Source organism: Mugil cephalus, chromosome 22 (assembly GCF_022458985.1).
Source record: "Mugil cephalus isolate CIBA_MC_2020 chromosome 22, CIBA_Mcephalus_1.1, whole genome shotgun sequence".
In the NCBI taxonomy this organism is placed as follows: domain Eukaryota; kingdom Metazoa; phylum Chordata; class Actinopteri; order Mugiliformes; family Mugilidae; genus Mugil; species Mugil cephalus.
Window position 1 is genome coordinate 3,918,748 of NC_061791.1, and position 7,249 is coordinate 3,925,996.

The following is a 7,249-nucleotide window of genomic DNA, read 5'->3' on the forward strand; positions in this document are numbered from 1 at the left end:
CAGCTGCTTTATATACATGTACATGCATCGGTGCAGAGTGGCATTTTGTTCTCAATTTTTAAAATGCTGAATGTAAGAAAGTCATCACGTCTCCTGCAGGGATGCATCAATCTCAAAGGCCAGGAGAGTGACAGGAAGTTTAAAGGTCGGAGCAAATGTGGCTTAATTCCTTTAATAAGAAGGACGGGGATGAAAAGCTGTATTTAGTCTGTTTGGAGAGGAGATGAATTCAAATGGGAGAGAGGGGTCAAGAGGGCTCACATGAGGTCGGGAAGGGCAGGAAGTTATTGTGGATCTTTTCCTTTACAGCTCCACATGCTGAAATTAACCCAGCAGGTGATAAAACACAGATAGAATGTGGCTAAGAAAAAAAGCTCAATGAGTGGACATTTCATTTACTCTCTGACAAAGATCTATGAAAAACTATCTGTTGGCATCGGTGATGACACACCACTGCACAAAATGGCAATGACTCAGAAAAGCTGGATTAATAAGTGGGAGAAAACGAGACGATGTGCAAAAATACCCATCACCCATTAGCTTAGCTTAGCATAAAGACTGGAAACAGGGAGGAATAGTTAGCATGGCTCTGCATGCAGCTAACAAACTCATCTTTTCTGCACCTATTGTTTCAACCTGGCTCGAGGGCCAGGGGCGTAACTACAAATTGATGTGTTACAGTCCCAACTCTTGAGTTTCGTGATTCTTGTGAGCACAGACTCAACAAAATATCAACATAAGGCTTCATAAATCCATTTTGTGTTTTTGTTAGTCATGTTTGCACAATGGTTCTTCACACTGAGTTGTCTGCTGATGTAACTTTTAGGTGCAAGCTGCAATACTTCGACAGTTTTTTCGACGGATTGGTTTGGTCCATACACTCACGGCACCCAGAGGACTGATCATAGCGACTCTAACCTGACACCATTGTTCCTTCTACTACTAACCTAGTGTACCCCGATTAAAGTCCTGCCAGAATGCAAAGTACAGCTGATCGTGAAGATATTTTCCTGATCATAATCAGTGGAGATACTCCAGACCAACTTTCCACTGCAGAACATTTGTGGGCATTTCTGGCCTTATGTTCTGTTCGCACTAGCAAAGAGCAACAAGCTACGAGCCATTTTCAATGGAAGCCATTAATACAAAGAGAAATGCATCAACCAATCAAATGCATTTGTTTCCCCAGTTTACTTTTAACCTCCCCTTCACATTAAGGTTTAGGTTTGTGGCAGCTTCTTATTCTGCTTCATTTAAACTTTTATGCTAGTCGGTGTAAAAAACATGATGATTCATTCTGCAGCCGATCGCGGGACAAAAGTGGACGAAGCACAAAATCTCATCATATTTTACAGTTTAAACTAATTAATTTATGCCTTTTAACTTTTCTAGTGTGATATTACAGGCAAATTCTATCAATAGTAACGCGCTATAACGTCGCTAACTTTTGTACAGCAATGTTCAGACATGAAAATCAACATATTTTGTTACTTATTGGTGACTTTATTATAATTTTGAGTAAAATAATCCCTGTGTCCGAACACTACTTCCTGTTTAAAGCTTAGTTTTTATAGTTCTTAGGTCCTACTAATCCCAAATACAGAGAAATGGAGAAATTACAAATGCATGGCAAACAAAAGCTCAGGTCTCAGAAGGTTAACCGGATAAAAAGACGAAATGATTGCGGCTGTTTTGTGCTTTTGTTGTTCCTGGTGCGAATGCAGCTTTCCAGAGCTGCTAGCATGCTAACATGTTCAATGTGCCTGCGTTTCCTAAATTTATAATTAATTACAGCATTTGGAGACACTTGGTCCTTGGAGTTTGTTATTGTACGGAGAAACCAGATGTCGTTCCTGCTGCTAGCGCTAAGCTAAGCTAACCGGCTGCCGTCGGTAGCTTCGAATCTACTAATCAGACATGTGGTGTTCATCTTCTCATCTGTCTCAGCAAATAAGCAACATGGCAAGCTGTTTTTTTTCCTTTCTTTTTTTAAAGGAGAATTTAATATGCCACAGCTTTTTGATCACGCCTTCGGGCCGTTTGATCGGCTAGCGCCCTCCCAGAGGTGCCTACCAACAGCTGATGATTAAAGGCGGAGGCAAGCAAAAATGTTGACATAGCTCCTCGTAGGCTTCTCCTTGGCTCAAAGGCTTACCTTATTAACATCACAGGAGCTGTAGCGCAGGGGATGGAGAACCAGGACATGAATAATAGCTATTGAACTCAGCTGAAGTGATTTTACTTGGAGCGGTCAGCCTTTATTTTGTAAGTATTATTGTTGGAGGGCGAGGACTTCTACTGAAGGACTGAACTTGTCCACAGGGGAACGGCCGTTCCAGCAGAAGCACAACTGAACTTGTGAGCTTCGTGCTCTGTTGTTGTAACCTTTCTCGCTCTTACCCTCTTTCTGATAATGTCTCCCACCCTTTTCCCCAAACTTCTCCTAATAGACGCCGCATTTATAAACTGATATGGACAGAGGATGAGCATAAAGTCCACGTCTCCCGGCTTATGAAAGGAGAGGATTCACCAAACTATGTGCTGTGTGTAGAGAAGGTCTTTTATCCGGTGACTCTGTCATTTTTCCCCTGCTATAAATTTTCTGAGAAATTATTACCACAATTCTCTAACAAAGAACATTTGCAAAAAAAAAAAAGAAGCAAAAGTCAAATAATCTTATGAAGACCAGATGTGAATCGGTGGGTATCTATAAACATTATTTACAAGTCTTCATGTTTCCACAACACAGCTTGTCAAGTCTCCCAACTGATGCCAGTGGAAGTTTATTCGACTACCGAATGTACCGCCGCTGATTTACAGTCAGCCTTGTTTGCAAGCAGCCTCGTGATAATTGCATCCAGATTTCGGCCTCTTGCATGTTTTAAATTTTGAACTCTGTGAAGCTGCAGAGTTGTTTTTTTATTTTATTTTTTTTTTTATTATTGGCTCTGTCAGCCGCTTGCATCACCTGTCAGTCGCGGGTGCTGTATTTCAATCACACCGCCTACAGCTTTTGTGCGTAAAGAGACCTCAGAAGCCTGGGCTCTATGACATCAGCAGCAGCCGCATTGTTTGATAATCCTCTGGGGGGGTCCACCAGGTTATAGCCTGCATTCACACGCTGCCTTTCATTGCCGATGCTCGTCTTCTCATGAAAACAAAAAAAAAAGAAGAAGACAAACACTGTCGCAGTGGAGTTGGAGTTTCGGTTCCAGAGAAATGTGATGCAGGATGCTTCACGTCGATGTGTGCGCGCCTTGAGCCGAGCCAGAGGCCGGCGTGCTGCATTCAGCAGAGATGCGAATGTACAAAAAAAAAAAAAAAAAGAGTGAGAAGGGAGGGGGGGGATTTGCGTTTTGGGCAGGATTTTTTTTTTTTTTTTTGTTGCCCAGAGAACAGACCATGGTTTCCTGGAACAATGCAGCTGATGAGAGTCTCTCCAAGGAAAATAAGACTCTGACATCATGGGTTCTTAAAGCACACAGCTGAGCCAACACTGCTATAATCAAGCCTCAGTGAATTTCCACTGTCGACTGAAATTGAGAAAGAGGGAGAATCTCCAAATCCTAAGGTTTAGACACTTTTTTTTTTTTTTTTCTCTCACACATGCTTTCATGTTGCTGCCAATATTCCCGTGGTGGCACGATGCACTTGCAGGACGGCGCTTTACACCTGGACTTGGCTCACGATGCACGTTGAACATTTCTCCACCGGATCTTTAACTCGAGATGCCTTGATGCAGGGAACGAATGCTGAAAAACACAACAGCAACGAGCAAAAGCTAAAACACCGTGTGTGTCCTTTTGGAGAAGAAATGAATGGCTGAAGACTGATGAGGCCTCGCAACCACTTTCTCTTTCTCCAGCAGAATAAGTAGTAAAATTGTTGAGTGTAGTAAAACAGACCACAAGGTCATTCAAAAGACAATTGTGTGCTTAAGATGAGGAGTTGAAGAGTGTGGAGAGATTGTGTTTCAGAGCTCAGTCCAAAATCTGTGTCCTTAGATGCACTGGATCCTGCGTGCATGCAGATCAATGGGAAGGGGTTGTGTTCCTTCCAGAACCATTCTGGTTCTGGAGGTTGTTCAAACATCTTTGTGTTTCACTTTTCCCCGACTCCAAAATTAGCACAATAAAGAGAATAAACAGATTGTGTTTAGGACGTATTCATGATTTTCTAAGGATTAAAGCTGGATGATAGTGCACATCCATATTCAGTGGTAACGGTCTTCCAGTATTTGTTATGGCTTGGATTTTCGCCACTGCCCAGGCCTCTCTGCACTCATTCATTTGAAATCTAAATCTTGCAAGCTTGCAACCTGCAATTGGACCATTAGGGTGAGATAATTGATTTTGTATTAGTCATAGCAAGGGATGAAATAACATCCAGGATGGCCCCGATGACCCAGACCTCACCGGCCTCCCTGCTGCTCCACATTCTGAGCCAGTTTATCGGAGGGGGGGGGGGGGGGTTTATTGCTGCCCCACATACATCTGTTTAAAAAGTGCTGACAGTGAGTGAGCTGGAGATCGGCGCTGTCACTGCGAGCATCCTCCAAAGAGCTGAACATGCAGCTCTGGCCTCGGAGAGCACCACGCCCCTGCTCTGTTTGCTTTGGCAGACCCCTCCACCTCTTAGGAAGTATCACTTTGTCATTCAGCACACCCAGCACGCTCGGCTCGGCTCCGCACAAAGCCCCAGCTTGAGTTACGGCTTTATCTGTAGCCGAAAGATTTAAGAGGGACAAACTCGCGCTTAATAATTATCTGCTGTTTATGTGTCTGAATCCACAGGGTTCCTAATAAAAACCCGTATAGAGGTTAGCAGTGTGACGTTGTGTAACAGGGAGAGTAATGTCTTTACAGGATTATGCTTCCCTGGAGGTTTTATAACTTTATGAGCATGCTGTGTAAAAGAACTCTCCAGACATTTCTGTGACGTTGACAAGTGGTTTATTCAGCAGGAATGGTGAACAATTTGTCAGTAATTTTATTTTCTACAGAAGGCAATCGAGCACCATAAATAACAGCGCTGTAATCAAACAGTTTCTTGGACAGTGAGCTTCAGTTAATGACGCTTTCTCGTTAAACAGAGTCGTGAGCTGACTCCCGACACTCTCGAGGCTTTATCGATCGTTTCCTAACAGCTGACAAACTGAAATGTTTTGGATGATTCACGGACAGATGGTTTGAATGTTGGTTCGCCGTTGCAGAAACACTGACGGACATCTGTCTGGTTCACTTTCTGTTACACAAGCTGTGATTGTGAAGGGTTTATTGCAGCCGCAGTACAGCTGAGATAGGGATGGCATCAGTTGGTATTTAACAATCTGTTTCATGACGTAATAATAATAATAATAATAATGATAATAATAATGCTGAGTGAGGCTTTGTTCTCATCAAAAAAAAAAAAAAGTCTTTGGTTTGTACTCAGAAGACCTGGGAGGACCAGAGCTGTCGTCCACCCGGCTTCCCCTTTTTCTCGTTTCAGTCGCCAGGCCGACTGATTTGATCTGAGAAGATTTACGGAGGAGACACCAAAGCACATAGCGAGCGTCAATTTGCAAATGAATCTGATTTAATTAAAAGAGCTGCTAACACGTGGACAGAATAAAATGAAAACTCCTGGCTTTGTCTTAAAGCGAGACCATGTAACCTTTGAAAGAAGAAGAAAACGACTTTGGTTGAAAGTCAAAAAGTTGGTTTTATACGAAATAAAATGCACCCGTGTGTACTTCACTGCAGTCTAATTGTGTACCCAGCAAGCCAAAGATAAAGAATGGTGTTTTAAGTTGGATGCTGGGTGACATTCTACGCAGATGACATTGTTGTGTATATTACTTTGCAAAAAAAAAATTCAAATTCCTTTATGCTAGACATAAATGACCTTTGTAGACTAAGGTGTCTCTCTCTACACAGATGACATTGTAGTTTGTCAGAGGTAAACTCAAAGATGACATTAAAGCAGGGGTCCTCAACGTTTTTCAGACCAAAGACCTCCAAACTGATGGAGAGATTAAGTAGGGACCCCTGCCTACTACTATATGTGTTCTATATTAAACTTGGCCTAGTGCTTTTTTATAAATATACGTTATTATTATAATTTTGCATTCAATATTAAGCTATCCCTTATCCCTTTACTAAAATATGTTGGATTCATGTTAATGTGTATTTAAAGAAATTTAAATTTGTGTGGGGAAATTAAAAAATACATAAAAAAATGTCCTATCAACCCCACCACCTGCAGTACCTCCGGAACCCCCTAGGGGGCCTATTGAAGACCTATGCATTAAAGCATTAGTTTCAAGAGATTCTAGCATACTGTACGTCCACCTCGTTGTCTTATCTGTCAAAACCAAATCTAACATCCTGTGTTTATGAGTTTCAGCCTGGTTATGATGTCTTTATGCTAGGCTAAGCTAAATGACGAATATGAGAGCAGCACTTATTTTTACTCTGCGAAAAAAATAAAAAATACTTTAATCTAGATGCTGTGTGATATCAGTGAGTACATTTGCAGACTATGATGCCCCTCGTTACGCAGACGACACTGTAGTGTGTTACAGGTAAGAAAAAGGAAGAATTTAAAGCCTTTTTGTTTTGGTGAAATTTTGGAAATTCCAATATATAACGATAATCCAGCATGTACCACTTGTGGTAATTAAAAGTTACGTAGTCTCGCTTCAAGTTATTTTTTATGGTCGGTACCTTGACACGTCTGGACAAAAAGCACCCCATGACTTTTAACAATCTCAATACATTTGGAAGAATCACAGTTCACAGTACTTTTGTTATTTGGCATAAGGGATCTATATTGAGAAAATAATTTAAAAACAGTAGAAAAAATAGCTTTTTGCCTTCTTGGGACCACAACACGGTATATTCTTTTTCTCCTTCTTCTTCTTTTATTTATTTATTTATTTAACTTCTCCATGCATTCACAGATTTCACACAGATACATTTACTCGCTTACACTACTACCTTATTTGAAACAGCTTACAAATAAAAACACTATTAAAATGGTGGCCACAAGGCTGTGCAAAAGGGAAGACCTCCAATGTAAGCCCTGCCATCTGTCTGTCTTTAGCCATCTCTTTGCAAGTAACAAACTACAAAATAGCACCATTATACAGTGGATAGGATTCTTAATACAGTTTTGTTATATGAAACCATCATGTACAATGAATGATAGTAATGCATAGGTTAACATAATGGGAGTACTGTTTGATTATACACAGGCAGAGGAGGCA